Raw genomic sequence first — 19,531 nt, 5'->3', positions numbered from 1 at the left:
CTGATTCAAATTAGCTTAAAAATGAAGGGTCTTAGGTTCATGAAACAGAAAAGTTGGAGATTTCAGCTACCCGGTGAAATCTGGTCCAGCAGCTCAAGGATGTCACCCATGAAGAACACCATTATTTTCTGTCATCTGTTTCCCACAGTGTCAACTTCATTCTCAGTCGGGTTACCCCCAGGCTCTTTGCAGGGCTCATAAGCACGTGTTCTTGTGTTCCCACCCAGCAAGGAGGAGAGGGAGTGTCTTAGTCGGGGCACTGCCCCCAGAGCCCTGAGGTCCACCCTGATCGAACAGCTCCGTTCCCATGCCCACCTCTGAGTCAATCTCTGTGGTCAGAAGGAGGGGCGTGCTGATAGGCTCCTCCTGGGTCACATGCTCGTGCCCCTACTTATGGTTGCCTGTGTATCTCCATACAGAACCCAGGGCTTTCAGGGAAAGGGCGGAATGCTGGGAGAGAACCAGCACATGCCCAGGACACATGCCGTTGGAGAAAACTTTCTACTGTCTTCCTTCATTCCAAGGAGAGAGGAGATAGCTTCAAAAACAGACATGGTCTCTGGAAAACTTCCTTGTTATCCACAGAAAGTGCATCAAAAAAGTCAAATAATAGTGTTTGACCTAGCAACTTTAAATGTCCAGGAGCTAGCTGCTTATGAGGAGATAAACAGAGTCAGCGTCCTTTCCTCTGGCCTAGGCTTTGTAATGTACACTTGGTGGCCCAGTCCAGGCCGCCTGGGACCCTCTGTTGACCACAAGCATCAGCCATCCTATGCTGGAGATTTGGAGTGCCAGGTGGGAGCACCCTGGGGCTTAGGGAGGATGAAGGGGATTCAAAGTTGGTTGTATTAGGCAGGATAGGTCGGACTGTGCTGCAGTAACAAGAAGTCCCCTAACCTTAGTGACCTAACAAAGCAATGCTTCTTTCTTTTTTTTTTTTAATTAATTTATTTATTTTTGGCTGCATTGGGTCTTCGTTGCTGTGTGTGGGCTTTCTCTAGCTGCAGCGAGCGGGGGCTACTCTTCGTTGCGGTGCGGTGCGCGGGCTTCTCACTGCGGTGGTTTCTCTTGTTGAGGAGCACGGGCTCTAGGTGCACAGGCTTCAGTAGTCGTGGCGCACGGGCTCAGTTGCTCTACGGCATGTGGGATCTTCCCGGATCAGGGCTCAAACCCATGTCCCCTGCATTGGCAGGCACATTCTTAACCACTGCACCACCAGGGAAGTCCCTAATGCTTACTTCTTGTTCTCGCAAAGTCCATGGTGAGTTCGGGTGTCTCTCCAGGAGCTGTCCTTTACACAGCAAATCAATAATCCAGGGACCTTCAATCTTATGGTACCTCCACAGCACATGTGCCCAGCAGTGGGGCCAAAAAAGGATGGATAATTGGGCCTAGCTCTTAATTTCTCCTGCCCGGAGGTCACACACATTCCATCTGCTTGTATGACCATGCCCATCCTCAAGTAATTTTCCCATGTTCCCTAAAGGAGACGTGAATTGGAAATGACCAGGGAGAAGTGAAGCTATCTGCCTTGCAAGCGGGAAATGGTTGGCACCTCACTCAGACTCACCTTCACGTTCTCCCCAAAAGTGAGAAAGAGAAACCCTTATTATCTGCTCTCTACCAGGTGCTCTGGATTAAAAGATGAACTGCCTTCTAGCAGTTCACATTCAACGTGGCGAGACAGGGCCAATCGTTAAAAAAATAAAAGGGGGTGGTGGTGGGAGAGAGACAGGGAGAAAAGTAATTTTAGAACTGCTTTCTGAGTTTATTGTGAGGATAAAAAAGGAGATGAAGCGTATGACATCCTTGGCAAGTCGCCTGGCAGGAATAAGGGCTTATAAATACAAGCTATTTTACAGATGAGGCAATCAAGGCTCATGGTGGTTGAGTAACTCTCTTGAGGTCATCCAGTGATGGTCACCCAGTGATCGGCTGGCTGCAGGGTCTTCTGTTAGTTATCTTGCCTTTGACCTCACTCACATGAGAAACTCTCTTCCTCCTGCATTGCTCCTTCAAAGCCTGTTAAGGGTTTCCTGACCAACGCTGGGCACCAGGTCCTCTAGTTAACATGGATGGAGGCTGATCCTGATGGGTCCAGAGGTGAGATGCTCTGCCACTTGCTTGCCTCTTTATCCAGGTTTGGATACTTCTGTGACCCCCAATCCCCACCTTGTAGGTAGCCATGATTTAGTGGTAACGTTTGTCATTTCAAGGTGATGGGAGAAGTGCTCTTCCACTTCCTGACCAAGACTATCCTGGGACTCCATCGTACTAAGATGCCAACATTCTAAGGTGACGTATCCCACCTTTCTCAGACTCCACTATTTCTCAGCTCTAAGATGGATTCAACTTCTAAGACTTTAGACCAGGACTGTCCATGGGAACTTTCTACAACAATGGAAATATTCTATATCAGTGTTATCCAACATGGTAGCCATTAGATTCATGTGGCTATTGAGCATTGAAATGTGGCTCGCGTAAAGGAAGAACTGAATTTTAATTTTATTTAATTGTAATGAATTTGAATCAGAGTAGTCACATGTGGCTAGTGGCTACTGTAATGGGAACCAGAACTTGAAACCCTCTTATTCCAACTTTGTATATATGGTGCTTTGGTTCCTACTTGCCCATAAGAAGCACAGCTGAAGTTCTCAGCAGCACCACGACCCCAGTTTGGGGGTAACTTAATCTGAAATTCAGCAAAAGAAACGTGAAGCTTATGTGTATCATTCAAATAAAAGACGTTACACTGCAATTAACAAGCAACCCCCAGCTCTCAGTGGCTTGAAACAGCAAAGGTTTGTTTCTTGCTCATACTGTGTTCATCTCAAGTTGGCAAGAAGCTCTGCTCATCACAGCGATTTGGGCGCCCAGGCTAATGGGAAGTTAGTTACCTTCTCAAAAGTTGCTGGTCAGAGTGCCAGAGGGAAAAGTGAGCTGTGAAAGGTCTTGCATTGGTTATTATATCACCCAGAATTGATACACATCCATTCTTCCCCCTAGTTCATTGGCCACAACTATTCACATGTCCTTACGCCAGTGCAGGGATGCAGAAAGTACAACACTGAGTATTCTGGAAGGGAGGAAAACCAGAACTATTTGGTCATCTACACTAACGATTACATTGCATGCAAGGTCAAAAACTGGGATAGAAGTGGAAGGAAAGTACCAAGTCTTGGGGGGAAAAAAACAGCCTGGGATACTTGAAAGAGCACTGGACTTGGAGTCCAGAGACAGAGACCCAATTCCTGGGGTTGCTGCTTATTTACTCTGTGATCTTCAATATGCAGCTCCTTCTCCCTGGGCTTCTAACATTTATATTTTGAATAACAATTGAATATATGTACATAATAATTCAATATTTATATAATATCTATTGTATATCTCTGTTATATACACACACACACAGGACCATAGGAGTTATTGTGACTTTATAGTTACTATCCTTTTCTACGCCTAATCAAACAAGAACCCTGGATCCCTGGGTTAATATTTGTGCTTTGGGATACTGTTGGCCACACATATCTATTTACCTGTTCTATCTAGAGAACATTTATTTTTCAGAGGATGAGTAATAATTTTCCCAATTAAAAACCTACATTTTTCCACCTTACTTGCATGGAGGATGGCCATGTGACAACTTCTGTCTAAAAACTTGTGAGTAGAAGAAATTGTTGTTGGGTGTATCTTCCAGAAAATCTCCCTTCGTAAAGAAGGCAACCTGAGCCATCGCTTATCTCTTCATCACCGGACTCCCCATTTCTTCTAGTCTGGATGGAGGGTGTGATGGCTGGAGCTCCAACAGTCATTTTGAGAACATTAGGATGCAGGTCACACTTTAAAGGTGGTAGCACAATAGCCAGAAAGAGCCTGGATCTCTCATGGCATCATGGACACCGTTCTTCCGACTTTCTTTACATGAGGAAAAAGTAATTCCCTACCATGATAGTGAGATTTAGATTTGGATTTTCAATTATGTGTGATCAATCCCTGATGATAAAACATTGCAAAAGTTGATTGCTTTGCTGATGACCAAGAAGTGACTCTTCCAGGGGTAATAAGGAGAATACGGGCATTGGAACCACACAGACCTGAGTTCTCACTCTACTGTTCACGAGCTGTGTGACCTCAGGCAGGGGACTCAGGCTCTCTGAGTTCAAGTTTCCTCATTTGTAAAATGAGTATGAAAACAAAGCACCCATCCCCCAAATGCACAGGATGCTTATATGGATTCAGTGAGATGACATCCACAGAGTTCTTATTGTCTGGAACGTAGCAGGTGTTCAAAAAGCAGCAACCACAATAATAGCTCACCTTATTTTGCACTGACTCTGTGCCCTGTGCTGTTCTAAGGGCTTTACATCCACCAACTCATTTAATCCTCACTAAACCCCAGGAGGGGGTATTTCATCGCCCCTGTTTTACAGATAAGAGAACTACAACAATAAAGTATGTGTTGAATAATGATTTGAATATCATGTTGAATAAATGAGCTGGGACTCCAGGGGCCCCTGAATATCAGCCACTGGGCATGCTGCCTCCATGGTCTTTGTCACATCCCACTGTTACCTTGTCACCAGTACTATTATAGACTTCATAGTTTTCTTTAACTTAATTTTAGATAGAATCACTTTTAAAAATATATTCTCACTCTAGGCAATAAAATATGCCTGGAGCCACTGCAGATATAGATAGATAGATAGACAGATAGATAGACAGATAGATAGATATCTATATCTATATATATCTTCACAAAACATATGGCACTACCTACTAGAGCTAAACACACATTTATGCTATATGCCCATGTGCTATACTTTGGCCCAGCAATTCCAGTCTTGGATATATAAACTACAGGGAAAAAAATATGCTTGTAACCACCAAAGACACAAGATAGAATTTTATAGCAGCTCTTTATTTGGACAACTCAAATGCCCGCCAGTAGTGGAATGGAGATATCGATTGTGATATATTCATTCAATGGAATACTACTCAACAATAAAAAGTATAAACTACTGACTCATGAAACAACAAGATGAAGACATAACATTAGGGGCAAGTTTGATACCAAGGAGTGTACACTGGATAAATCTATTCATACGAGATTCAGAGGCAGGTGAGAAGTGATAGAGGTCAGGATAGTGGTTATGTCAGGGCAGGTGTTAACAGGGAGGGACACGAGGGTGCTGCCTGGGGGTCTGGAAATGGGCTACATCTTGACCTGGGTGGTGGGTTTGCTCATGCAAAACTTAACTGAGTTCTTCACTTCATATTGGTACCCTTTATGATAATTAAGTTACATCTGAATAAAAAAGGCTTATTAAAATGTATCTAAAAGGATCAAGTAAGTCATGGAACCACATGGAGTCAGCCTACACAAGGGGAGGCAGAGTGTTCCCCACAGGAAGCAGGGTGTTCTTGGTAAATACCAACTGAACGGGACACGTGGTGGCCCCAGGGACCAATACCCTGTAGGAGAACCAGCCAATTCTGTGCCGCATCCCTGGTCATGGCCAGGTTCTGTGGGGAGGGCTGTGCTCCCCAGCTACTGAATCCTTTGTCCCGAGGCTCTGCCAGTTACAGCCAAGCTCTTGGCCTACTGGCTGCCAGCTCCTCACTTCTTTCCTCTTGACGATGGCTCTGGCTGGATCTGCCTCTTTCTCCCTCCCCGGCTCCTTCTGATGAGGGTGTTTGTTTTGGCCACATGCTAAGACTGAAGCACATCTTGGTACTCAGGGGGAATTCTCTCCTTTACTGAGCCCAGTGGGTGGAAAAGCAAAGGGAAGGAAGGGAAGATGGAAGGTGGGGAGGCAGGATCCCGATGGATGTACGCCACTTTAGGGAGGATGGAGAAAGTTGTAGAGAAGGGACAGTGTCGGGAGCAAAGTCATGTACATCATTCAATTTTAAAGTCTCAGTGTGTGTGTGTGTGTGTGTGTGTGTGTGTGTGTGTGTGTGTGTGTGTGTGTGTAGATGGACAAATAGACACAGACAGTAAGACAGAAATAGGAGACAGTGACAGAGAGAGGCAGAGAGAAGGAGAAGCACAGAGGGAAGGTACAAAGAGGGAGACAGAGCACACATCTTCTCTAATGCATGACCTCTTTCCTAACACTTTTCAAGGATCCACAAAAATATTTGAGACTACTCCTCCCGCCCCAGCAAATTCATTGGCTACAAAATATTAAAAGACAACTGCAGAATTAAAATCAAGAAAAGTTTAACCAACGGTCTATAATTCTCGTGTGTCAATTTGTCCCCAGCTTCTTCCTCAGCATCAGCTTCTAGACGCTGAGAGCTGGTGACAGAGCCAACGAGGAGGGTGATCAGTATGGCATCCCCCGCCTGTGCTCCCAGGGCTCTGGAACCCCCTACACACAGCCAGGTCACCTCTAAGTCTAAGCTTGGGCTGAATGCCAGATATAAGGCCCAGAGAGGCGCTGAGGTTGCCCAGAGACACATAGCAAATCATTCCTTCCTTCATTCATAAACCTTTACTGGATCTCTTCCAGCTGTCAACCTCTACGCTGGCTGCTGGGGACAGAGAGGTGACAAAATCTCCCAACCTATCCCCTGGACCTCCAATCTAGTAAGGAAAGGAGAGAACAGGTTAAATTGGTCATTCATTTCTGAACATGCACAGCAAATGTAAAAATATGGTAGAGGATGTGTGAATGGACGGGGTGTAATTTACCCTGCGCGGACTTTAGATGGTTTGCTCCTGAAAGCCCCAAGGGGGAGGTGGCATTCGGCCTGGGTAGGTGTTAGCAAGTGAAGAAGGAATGCTCCAGGCTGCAGGAATGACATGTGCAAAGGAGTCTAGAGTCTGAAAGGGTGAGACGGGTTGAGGGAGCTCGTATGGCACAGAGCTCTGTGTTTGGCATGCGTCTCATTGGATCCTGCTCAATGAGTTAGTATTATACCCATTTCCTGGATATCAAAACTGAGGCCCTGGTCCTGGAGAAATTTGCCTGAGATCACACAGCTACTAAGTTCCCACTGGGGTTCACACTCCCGTTTCTCTAATCCAGAACGCATGATCTTTTTGAGCAAGGCTTAACTCCATTCCTTTTGACATTCTGCCTTCCTCCCTTAAGGATCCACCCTTTCCCACACCCAGGCATGTTGATAAAAGTTCTCATGGCTCCAGTTCCAGTGGTAACTTTGATTGCATGCTAAGTGACTGCCTGGGATACTTAGATGGCTGCCCTGGGTTGAGTGTTCTAGGATTGATTAGCAATGTCTGCCCTGGGCACTGGGTAAAGGAGGAGAGGTACACATGCCATGGACTTACTAAATCTGGGGTAGTGGCTTCATGAAAGAATTTCATTTTTCTCTGGGCTTTCAGGACCAAATCTTCCATCCCCGAGTGACCCTCATTACACAGTAAGGAAGCTGAGATTTTTATGAGGAAGGGCGACTTGCTTAATAGTTGGGAGTCCTACAAGGACAACCTTGCCTCCTACTGGGTCCTAATTTTGGAAAGTCCCTCAGTATCATCTAGCCTTATACCCTTTCTCAAGCCCTGCTTCCTCCTATGACCTCTTTCTGACTCCACTTATTCAAAGAATTTCCATTCCGTCCTCTTGAGCTTCACATAGTCCAAACTGCAGAAAGCAACGATCCTACACAAAGGTAACCAGCTCATTTCTAACGGGAAGCAGAGGCATGAATCAAACAAGCAAATATTTGTGACACAACACCGCCCCCCCCGCCCCCCCCTTTCTGCTATTCTTCCAAGGGAAAAGGCAGGGGAAGTCATTGAGAAAACTGGCCTCGCCATCAACACATTTCAGACCCTTACTCGTCTGGCTCAACACCACAAGTGGCAAACCAACCGGCACACCCCACCAAAAAAAAAAAAAAAAAAAAAATTCTAACAACCAGCTCATTTCTAACGGGAAGCAGAGGCATGAATCAAACAAGCAAATATTTGTGACACAACACCGCCCCCCCCGCCCCCCCCTTTCTGCTATTCTTCCAAGGGAAAAGGCAGGGGAAGTCATTGAGAAAACTGGCCTCGCCATCAACACATTTCAGACCCTTACTCGTCTGGCTCAACACCACAAGTGGCAAACCAACCGGCACACCCCACCAAAAAAAAAAAAAAAGAAATTCTAACAAGACATTAATAGATAAATAAAAATAGCTTCCACAAGAAACGATGAGGAATCACGCAACAAAATGATTTCTTTCTGTGAGCGTAAACTCATGAATAATCAAATTCACAGTCCCCAAACGAGCCAAGCGCAGGTCTTGTCAACCTCATCCCAGTGTCCTCGTGGAAGGTCACCTCAAACCTTTGCAGGCCTGGGTGGCTCTGCCCCTCATGTCTCCTCCCCACCCCCGGCCCACTCCCAGCACCACCACCTCTTCCTTAGACGGGAGAAATTAATTCCCAGTGCTATGGAAACGTGCAGCAAATCTGACTGGAAGGCTGGGGCGGCACTCATGAATCATCAAGCAGAAAGGGGGGTTCGATAAAATATTGGGGGGAGGTCCTCAGGCCACGGCTTTTGTGAGCTGAACCCGAGCCCTTGCTTCAAGCTCCTTTAGTGTCACATTTTAACCTACCAGCTGCCTCGAGAAGCAAGATGATCTTCCCTGCCTTTTTTCTTCTCCCTTAAAAAAAAAATTATTTAAAAATTTTTTTTTATTTTCCCTCATGTGTTAAGGGAGGAAACAGTGACAGGGACAAGTGACAGCTCGCTAATTATTCCCTTACTGCCACTGCTGTTCTGGCTTTGGACGCATTGCTCATTTCTCCCCGTCTTCGCACTGAATAATGCATGGGTCCCTATCTGTATTCAAGCGGCACCTCCGGGGACCGCCAGCCTAACTAGCTGATAACTGATTCAGTTTGTAAGCAGGGCCTCTGGGAGTTGCAAGGAAAAGTAGCCAAGAACAAATTTAACACTTCTTTCTCATTTCTTCAGAACATCAAGGAGAGGCCGGTTGGGAAGCAGGTGGAGATGCGTGCTAGGTCCTTGAAAGGTATGTGACCTCGAGTTAGGGGAAGGGAAGCTTGGCTCTAGCTGTGGGGAGAGGGTATACTGATGAAGATGATGAGGATGTGATGAAAATAGTTAAGGTTAGTTGAAGGTTAACTATGTGTCTACCATTATACTAAACACTTTGCATGCATTCCTTCTTATAATCATCACCAGAATCCTTTGCTGGCAATGCCTTGTCAGATGTATCAGTTAGCTATTACCATGATAATGCTGTGTAAAGAATGGCCTCCACATTTCAGTAGCTGTCAGTAACACATAGAAGGGCAAGCACATTTCCAGCCTCTGCCTGCCTCATGTCTGCTAATAGCCCATTAGCCAGAGAAAATTACGTGGGCTTGTTCAGTGTCTAGAAGAGAGGAAGCAAGTGTTGCCCACATGAGTCCATGGCCAAGGTGTGGTGTCTGATGCTGTTACAGGGGAGTGAAGAGTTAAGTACCAAGAGGGAGTCTCCAGCACAATCTCTTCTGGGAATCAGGACCTCTCATCCCACTGCCCCAACTTTTGCAAAAAGACTTATACCCGTTGATCTCCAGACTGGGCTCTTCATTAAATAATGCCAGAAATCTATGACTCAAATGATAATGATCATCAAAAATGGCAAATTCTTACCCACTATCTACAGTACCAAGTACTATTCTAAGTGCTTTACATGTATCAACTCATGTTCTCCTCCTAATAACCTAATAAGGTAGGTGCTATTATCATCCCTGTTTTACAGATGAAGAAGCAAGCACAGAGAGGTTAAGCAATTTGCCTGAGGTCACACAGTCGGTAGGGAGCAAAGCCAGGATTTGAACCTAGGCTGGTGGCAGGGAGCAAGCTCTGATCCATTATAGGTGAATATGGGTTGTCACAGACAAGGTTGAATTTTGGATGCAGATGTTATATTTGCAATGGCAGAGTGCAGTTGGCTTTGAGAGATATAATTGGGCAGGGTTAGGTTGGTACCTGAGCCAGGGCCAACCAGTCTCTGAGGATCTGGACACACACACACTGCTCCCTGCCAAGGGGTGACACGTTCAGGAACATACTGGTATGTTCAGGAACATACCTTCTCCCAACTGGCCAGGTGGACCCAGGCTTCTCAGGGAACCACAGGCACTGGGACCACACCTGGCTCTCCACCACCAAATGCTCCCTTCATGCTCCTTGGACTAGGGACCACCATACTCCTTTATCCCCCCTTCTTCCCCAACTAGATCTGGCGATGGCAGGCCATGGCAACAAGGCTGGCTCTTGTTTTGTGAATGGTGATGAGACTGGGTATAGATCCACCTGTTTGGAGGTCAAATAATCTCTAATTTTGTCCACTTTTAGAATTAGGAATTTAATCCTTAACTGGATGAAAACAGACCCAGTCTGGACATTGTGGGCCATTCACGTTTGCACAGTTTTGGTTCTTAGAGCCTCACACAGTGCTTGGGGCACAGTAGGAGCTCAGTGACTCATGGGTGAATGAATGGATGAATGAAGGCTTTACAGATGAGAAACGAAGTCTTAGAGAGGTGAAACTATATAACAAGGACCATTCCTTTCGTTCGTGATCTACTTATGAGCACCTACTATAGGTCAGGCACTGTTAGATGCTAAGGATCCAGAGTCTCTGCTGTCATGGTCCAATGAATATCCAACATAATGTCAGGTAGGGAGGAATAAGGCAGGGTAAGTGGGGGGAGCATGCTGGCGGTTGGTATAGATGCTCTCACCTCCTAACATGTGCCAGGCACAGTGCTGGTCCCTTACATATCTGATCGCCTGAAGAGCTCCCCCAGCATCCTGTGAGGCAGCATGATTATTTCATCATTATACCCATTTTACAGATGAGGAAAAACAGAGGGTCTGAGAAGAGAGATGTCTTACCACATATGTAAGACCAGAGGTTAGCTCCCAGGTCTGCCTGCCTTGTCTGAGGGGGGCAGGATGTGGGTTCCCCTCAGCCCCACCCCCAGGCTAGTGGGTCAAGGATGCTGGGCGCTAGGGGTGGGAAGGTGCTTGGGGTCCCCACAGCTGTCACCTGCCCAGGTGTGCATCTGCATCCAGCCGCCCAGCGCAGTCTGCTGGGGTGACACTGCCAGGGGCCGTGTGTCAAGACAGCATTGGGGGAGGCAGGCGGGCTGTTGGCAGGTGGCTTAAAATAGCAGTGTCCTCATGGCTGCAGGAGCTCCGTTCTCCCGGCTGAGAACACTCACGGAGAAGATATCTCAGCCCCGCAGCCACCCCCTCACTGGTGGCTCCATGCAGAGAAACTGTGCTCAAATGCAAGGTGCCCCCTTGCTCCTAGGGCCTGTGGGATGAAAGCCAAACTCTACTCCAGAACCTTTGTGAGCTGCTTCCCTTGCCCCCAGCTCTGTTCTCCTCATACTCTTTTCTCTTGTCACCCTCGCTACACTGCATTCAAGATGTCCCTTGTACCTTGCTGCCTGAAAGGTCCTCCCTGACATCTTCTCCATCTGAAAAATATATGCAATACACTAAGTGTTCAGTATATGTCAATGGGAATCACTTATAAGATACTGAAATCTTATCCTTCAAGCTCAGCTCACTTGTCAGTACTTCTGGGAGCCTTCTAGACTCTCCCAGGAGCAGAAATCCTTCCTTCCTCCAAGGCATGTAGACCATGCTCAGATCAGGATTGCAAAAATCCTGTTTATGGCTTCCTTCAACCTTTCTGACTGGGTAGGCTGTCACACCTACAAAAAGTAGCATTGCTCAACCAGGGGTAGCAGGTAATTGGCACACAGGGCAGAACTCTCCTAGCCGTGCACACGGCAGACATTGCTAATCAATCATAGCATCCTTTCTTTCCAAGCCCTTGAGCATTGAGGAGGCCATGAGCAATTGACTGGAGTTGACACCAAGATGATGCCTTAATGGCTTCTCACTTCCAAGTGTCATTAACTACAGCCTTTAGATAAATGGCCTCCAGAAGCTTGTCTTCAGGGCTGCCTCAGCCATCAGACTGGTAGGCTCTTGAGGGCATGACAATGACATTTATTTCAGCATCTCCTCCTCTTGGCACAGAGCCTGGCGAACACTAGGCACTGAAGAATGTCTGTCAAACCGGGGGAACTGGGGAGAATGCATCAGGCGGTGCTGACAAATGCAGAAGTACCTCACTGAGGCTACTCCAAGCCCTAGGAGCTCTCCTGGACCCTGCTTCCCACTCTCTCTCCTTTGGTCTCCAGGGAGCGAGTCTGGAGCCCAGGAAACCCAACCCATAGGCTCACTGAGATCAGCCCCAAATCAAACAATGGTTTCCCCATGACTAACTGCACAGAGATACAAGGTCAAAAATAAAAGATCCTCAGACCAAGAAGAGAACAGTGAGAAGGAGAGAAATCATCTCACCAGGTCCTAGCAACTCCCCAAGGCTCCGTGTTTTTATTTTAAAATGGGGATAATAGGAGTCTCTACCTGGCAGGACTGTTGAGAGATAATGAACGGAAAGTCCTCATTGGTGTCTGATAAATAGGAGTTGATGTGGATGATGAAGATGATCATGACGGTGTCACGCTGCTCACAGAGACTCCCTAGGGAGAGAAAAGTACCTTCAGAGAAGCCTGAGCTCCAGCCTCTCCCTGAGTCCCAACCTCCTGAGACCTCCCACCCCTGGGAGAGGTGCCAGGAAGGAGGCCAAAGAGGCAGCCCTCCCCCCAGAAGAGGAGGGCTGAGTCCCTTGGCAGGGAGAAGGGAAGGAGCCTTTTCTCTGGAGATAGTATGTCCTGCCATGATCACTCTTGGTCCCATTTTATAGCTGGGAAAACTAAGACCCATGAAACAATGGAATTAGCCTAGTCTCATGGAGTAACAATCCTCTGCATCTGAACCCAGGATCTGTTGACTGCAGTGCCCACGGTATTTGCACAGAACCATTCTACCTTGTTGGAAAAGTACCCACACCGATCACTCACTCACCCATCTACCCTCTTTGGTTTTATTGAGCATGCTCTGGAGGAGTTCACAGTCTAGTTGGGGAAATGGGGTGTGATCTGACATGCCATTAAATTATTTCAGTATCACAAGGAAGAGTTTCCTAGCTCAGTTTGGGGAAAATTTCATAGAAGGGCTATGTTGGTTGGGTTTTGCAGTATGAGTAGGGGTTCATTAGGGGGCTAAATGGAGGAAGGGCATTTCGGGCAGAGGAGGTGGTAGGAGCAAAGGCAGGGATCCATGAAAAAGCATGATGTGTTTGGAGACCATTGAGCAGAATTGAGTGTCCCAACTTAGGGAGTATGGTGGTGAAGCTGCAGGAGACAAGACCAGGAGATAGATCAAACCAGAGCCTGGAGGTCCTCCCATAGCATTTAGGCTTTTCCCTGTGGGCAAAGGAGTCATGAAGATGTGTCCCAGTTCAACTGTTTCCACTTCCCCTTATACTCAGCTGCCTGGCACCGGCATGCTCTCACCAAGGTCAAATGGAAACGTGGGACGGGGCAAAGATCAGCATGGACCTTTCTGCATGGATCATGCTGCTCTCCTGGAGAGATCGTGCCCAGCTTCTACTCCAGGAATTTACACCACAGAGACTCAAAAGCACAGAATCCCACCATTAAGACCTCTACAACTCATGGACCCAACGATTCAGAGAACTGTAGCATTCATCTATTCATTTAGTCATTTGGTTAATAAAGTTGAAAAGCCCCCAGCAGATAGTGTATCAGTCAGTTACTGCTGTGAAACAAACCACCCCAGATCAGTGAGTTATACCAACAATCACTTATTGATTGGTTATTTGCCTGGGACTCATCTTGGCTGGACTCATTCATGCCTCTGCTGGTTGCGGGGGGTTCTGCTCTAGACTGCGCTTGTCTGGGGGTGGGGTCCTGTGCCATGTGTCTCTCATCTTCCTCTTTGGACCAGCAGGATAGCCAGTTAGCAGTGGGTTGGGGGGTGGGGAGTGGCAGAGGGAGTGTAGATGACCCTCTCAAGAAATCTGGCTCTGAGGACACAGAATCTGTGAACCATAGCCACTGCGATCACTCACGGCTTCCTAAGGGGTGAGCTGGGGCTTGTGCCAGTGGGGACCCCAGCCCTGGTTGGGGTGGGGAGAATCAGGAACACCCAGACACGGTCATGTCTGGATGGGAGAAATCCTCATTTGGATTGGGGGATCCAATTGTTGCTTGAGGCTGGGTCCACCTCATCCAGTGGTCAAGACCCCATCCCAGGTCCACATTGCTCAGCGGTCCCACCCTCAGAACACCCCTCCAATGGCTGCCCACCCAGCTGCGACAGCACGCAGGCTCCCCCTCTATCCTCAGTGGCAACCCCCTCGGGGAGGAGAGAGCAGATAGCAAAACCGTGCTATTTACAAGCTTTCAAATGGGTTATTGAATCATAAACCGAAATCACAGGCTGTAACCAAATCAGCAAGGACCAGATTCAATAAAGTGAAAAGGGAGGGGGAATAAAAATCCCACCTAGAAGCTTGTTAAAGCCTTCTCTGCCTCTCCTGGCCTTGCTTTCTGAACATCTCACTCTTTCTGGTGAATAAACCCAGCCTGGTCTGGTTTGATGCTGGTGCTATTAATTCCATATGTGGTTTATGAGTGGAGGAAAAGGCTGTCATTACATGCTGCTGGAACTTGAAAAGAACCCAATGGGCACTTCATTGCCGCCTTGCTGGAGCGGCCGATGCCTCTGCTGAGTTGGGAGTGTCTCAAATTCTAACACAAGAAAACTTTTAGGGTGGGGGGCGTGCACGCCACCATCTTGTGGTGACTGTGAAATCTCCATGCATGGGGGCTATCTGCTCCTAAGGAGGTCCTGGGGTCATCCAATGACCTTCCTCTGGTGCCATACATATGTGCACCGGACTTTACAGTTTACAAAGCACCTTTGTGTGGTTTATCTGAATTATGATACAAGCTCAGAAGGCACAGTGCCCAGCCTGAAGGAGTCACCCCAGACTATTAGCTGGGATGTTATTATCATTATTTCCTATTAACTGCGTGTCTACTCTGCATGAGATGCTAAATGTATGTTACCTATAATTCTTCAATCAAATTCTGTAAAACCGGAATTATCGTGCCCATTTTACAGATGAAGTCTAAGACTCAGACTTGCACAAAGGCATCTTCGGGGCAGATTTAGGAATCAAGCTCCGGGCTGCAGTGCTCCAAAGCCACATTCCCTGCACACGTGATAACTGAGAGGGAGGCAGAGCCCCACTTGGATTTACTTTGCCTGTTTATTAGGCGAGTAAACTGAGTCTCAGTAAGTTTAGGTGGCCACAGAGCACAGTCCAACGGGTCCCGAGGAGACATCATTTCCTTTTTCTGAGCTAGCTGCACGGACACTTATTACTTAAGAGGTTACGTTGGTGCTGGAAGTTTCCTTTGACTTAGGCTAACCAGACGTCTCACTTCACAGATGGGAAAACCGAGGCTTGGAGATGTTCGTGCCTCGTCCAAGGTCACTCGGCCCGGAGGTGGTCAGAGCTAGGATCTGCACCTACAGCTGTCTGTCTCCAGAGTTTACACTCCTGCCATAGCTATTCCATTTCTGGAAAAGCAGTTGTTGTGGCTCAGATGCTGAGCCCTGCCTCCCTGGACGGGCCTGCCAAAACCAGCGCTGCTTTGATGAAGGCCAAGTACATCCTTTGCCAGACTGAAATTGGATTCCCCGGTTTAGAATCACCTGCATGTATCCCTGACTTTCAGGTTCAGATCAGACATTGTGTAGCACAACAGATAAGAACTCAGGATCTGGCTTGAAATCCCAGCTCTACCAACTTCCATCTGAACCTTTTTCAAGCCTCAACTTTCTTACCTTTAAAGTAGAGATGATAATAACAGCATCTTTCTTATGGGGTTGTTGTGAAGTCAACAAGCATAGCTAATATCTAATGAGTACCAGGCGCTCTTTTAAGCCCGGTACGTGTGTTAGTCCTAATCCTAGGTGTATCACCATTTTAGAGACGAGAAAACCAAGACAGTGATTTGCCCAAGGTCTCGTGGAGTTGGAGTCTGTACCCAGGCAGGCTTGCTCCAGGGCCCCGTTGTTTGCAGTGACCCTAAACTGCCTCTTGGTTTAATGAAGCAATGTGGTAGTCAGACATGGGAAAAGCTAATGACCATCACATCTTTTTGTATTCTGGAGGATGTTAATGTTTTATCATGCAAAAGGAGGATTCCAGTTAACAATGACAAAAGCCATCCCCTGCAGGGCTGGAATGTTTGCCAGAGAACTGAGATCCACTCCCACCGAAGGTCCATCTGACCCAGGCCTCTAGGCCAGCCCTGCTCCCTGCACTTAACTCTCCACTCAAACCAACACTTCAATTCGTGAATATGCCCAACGCACTTTCATGCCCCTGGTCCTTTGCACATGCCTCTCCTGATGCCCGATTTTCTTTCCTTCCTTTGTACTACCAGCAAACACATACCTAAGAGATTCAGCTCAAAAACCACCTCCTTCTTAAAGCCTCTCAAGACCCCCCAAGCAGAATGAATTCTCCTTTCTCTGTGCTTCCTACAGCTGTAGTGAATTCCCCTTGCATCCTTACCAACCCTGGGTTCTCATGGCAGGTCTGTGTGTCTGTCTCCTTCACCAAGGACTCCTTGAGGGCAGGAACTGGGATATATTCATTTCTGTGGGATCAAACAATGCTGATTGAGTGAATGAACGAAGTTTCTGCCCTGGCTGGACTGTAGCTGACATCTCATCATCGGTCCTATGAGAACTGAATCCTGGTCCCGGCTTCGCCACGGCCTCCCCGTGTTCTCTTGGAAAAGGCACGTTGCTTTTAAGCACCTCAGTTTCCCCATCTGTAAGATGACAGGTGCGGACCAGCTGGCCTCCAAGAGCTTTCTGTGACTGCAGCTTCCTCATCACCCCACTCTGCCCCGTGCCTCCAGGGACCCCATCACAGTAGTGGGGCTTCCCTGCACCCTTCTCTCCCTTACCCCTCCCTCCCCGCACCACCCAGAAGGTCCTGGAGGTTTTCCTGCCAAAATCTCTCTTGAATCTCTCTTCTATCTCCTCGCCGTTTCCCGCTGCCTTCCTGATGCCGGCAGCCTTCATCTCTCGCCTGGATGCCTGCAGTAGCCTTAACACATCTCTGCCAGCTCCCTCCAGCCACTGCACACTCAGCAATACGTGTGGTCTTTTCAAAACACAAACTCAGCCATGTCTTAGCCCTGATGAACCCCTCCCATGCCTCCTCTGGCCCCCAGGCTGTGGACCAGAGACCTTCCGGAAGGGAATGGCTAGCCCTCTCCACCACGCATGCCCCTTCCGTGACTCTGGCCATGTTGACCTTCCTGTGATCTGCACTTACTTGCTTGGTCCACACGCCAGCCTTCGCACATGGCTTTCCCTCTGTCTAGAAAGTTCTCTTCCCCCTCCCGGTGATCAGATTTCAGCCTGATTTTCAGAGGCGTTAATCTGAGGAAAGCTCAGAGACGCCTTGCAAGACCTCCCCAGACCAGACCAATCGTTCCTACTATATCAGCTCTCCGAGCTCCCTTTCCTCTCTTTCACAGCCCTTATCCAGGTTTCCAGTTTACTTTTACTTGAGAGATTTTGCTGAACTTTTATCTCCACCCCTGTAATGTGGGCCAGATAAAGGTAGGACACGCTTGCCGGATACCTCCCACCCCACCCGTCTCATTATATCTGCAGCATCCAGCCCTGTGCCTGGCAAGAACTCACAAATATTTGCAAAATGAATGAATGTGTCCTCCAGCTCCGGGAAATGGGCTGAAGGAGCAGTCACATCATCTGTCTGGTGCAGACTTCAGTTTCACTAACTCTGAAATGGGCTCGTGATCGCCCATCTCTCTGCACCTGTCACTGCTCTGCTGGAGGCTCCAAAACCACCCAGAGCAGAGTGAGATGCTCCAAGGCCTGGAAGGCACAAAAGCCAAGGGCTGGTGTTGGGAGGGACCCCGGGCATCGTCAGGATGACCGGGCCACCACCGGTTTTTGTGACCATCTGCTCGCCTCACTGAGAGCTGGGCGGTGGAGCCAGGACTCCAAGTCCTGAGAAGGACTGGAGAAATATATGTTCAGTTTGCAGACCTGCCGAGGGGACAGTCAGGTCACCGTGTCCTGGTCGCTGTGCTCATTGCTCTGCAGAGTCAAGGTCAGGAGAAGATGTCAAGGGGCTTCTCCGGGACTTTCAGAAGAAACTGTGGGGTCTGTGCTTCACTCCCCAGATGAGAACCCCAGGGCTTTCAGCCTTGGGCTTCTCCAGTGTGGTTCAGTGAACCAGATTTTCAAATGCCCCAGGGAAACTCTCTTTTCTAATCATCTACATTTAAACAGACGGCATTATGGTTTATCAGTAGTTGGTGTCATTCATTCAGAATGATCTCCTGAATGCGGGTGCTGGGCTGGCCCTGGGGGGGGTTAGGGCACCCTGGGGGGTGCTGGGCTGGCCCTCAGGGGTGGAGGCAGGCAAGGCCGCTGTCTTTTCTGGGCCCAGAGGTGAAGCCCGTGTTTTCTGGGTGCAGAGGGTGGGCAAGAGGAAGCAGGAGCAGGCTTGTTTGGGGGTGAGTGGGGAGTCCCAAATATCTCCATAAAGAAGTGATTTTTTAAAATTATGGTGAAACAGAGGTAATGAAATTTACCCTTTTAGCCATTTTTAAGTGTACAGCTCAGTGGCATTAAATACACTCACTTGGTTGTGCAAACATCACCACAATCCATCTCCAGAACTTTTTCATCACCCCAAGCTGAAACTCTGTACCCAGTAAATTATAACTCTTTATTATGCCCTCCCCTCAGCCCCTGACAACCTCCTCTCTACTTTCTGTCTCTATGAATTTGACTGCTCTTGGTACCCCATGTAAATGGACTCATACAGTATTTGTCTGGTTTATTTTACTCAGCACCATGTCTTCAAGGTTCATCCTTGTTGTAGCACATGTCCTAATTTCCTTCCTTGCTGAGGCTGAATAATATTCCATTGTATGGACAGACCGAATTTTATTTAGCCATTTATCCATCAGTGGACACCTGGATGCTTTTTACTGTTTGGTTCTTGTGAACTGTGTTGCTGTGAACGTTAGCAGGAAATAGTAACATTCATGGTAATAAGGCTATGAGGCGTTACAGAAAGGGCTTTAGGATTAGACCTATGTTCCAATCCTGATGCCGCCATTAACCAGCTGTGTGACCTCAGGCAAGTTACTTAACCTCTCTGAGCCTCCATTTTCTCTTCTCTAAGAAGAGGGAAAGAACACGCGTCTCCTAGTGTCAATGGGCGTGGAGGGTGGTGACGGACTCACAGCAGGTGCTCAGTAATGTACTAGGAATTACCCCTTTCATGCTCCTGCCCAGGAACTGCCAGGTGTGATTACGCGTGTTGTTCACTGCCCAAGGCCAGTTTCACCTGGCCAAAGTACTTGACTTGCTGGTTTGAATCCAGGGGACAGTTTCTGCCTGGAAGGGGCACCTGTGTCCCACCCACCCAAAGGCACATATATGCTTGCTCAGCCCCCAGTCGCAATCAACATAGGCACCCAGGTTTATACCTGCTTGACAAGTGAGGGGTGGTAAAAAAAAAA

The sequence above is a fragment of the Lipotes vexillifer genome, unplaced genomic scaffold, assembly GCF_000442215.2.
Source record: "Lipotes vexillifer unplaced genomic scaffold, Lipotes_vexillifer_v1.1 scaffold691, whole genome shotgun sequence".
Taxonomy (NCBI): domain Eukaryota; kingdom Metazoa; phylum Chordata; class Mammalia; order Artiodactyla; family Lipotidae; genus Lipotes; species Lipotes vexillifer.
The sequence above is the reverse complement of the archived record's forward strand: the minus strand, read 5'-3'. Positions refer to the sequence as shown.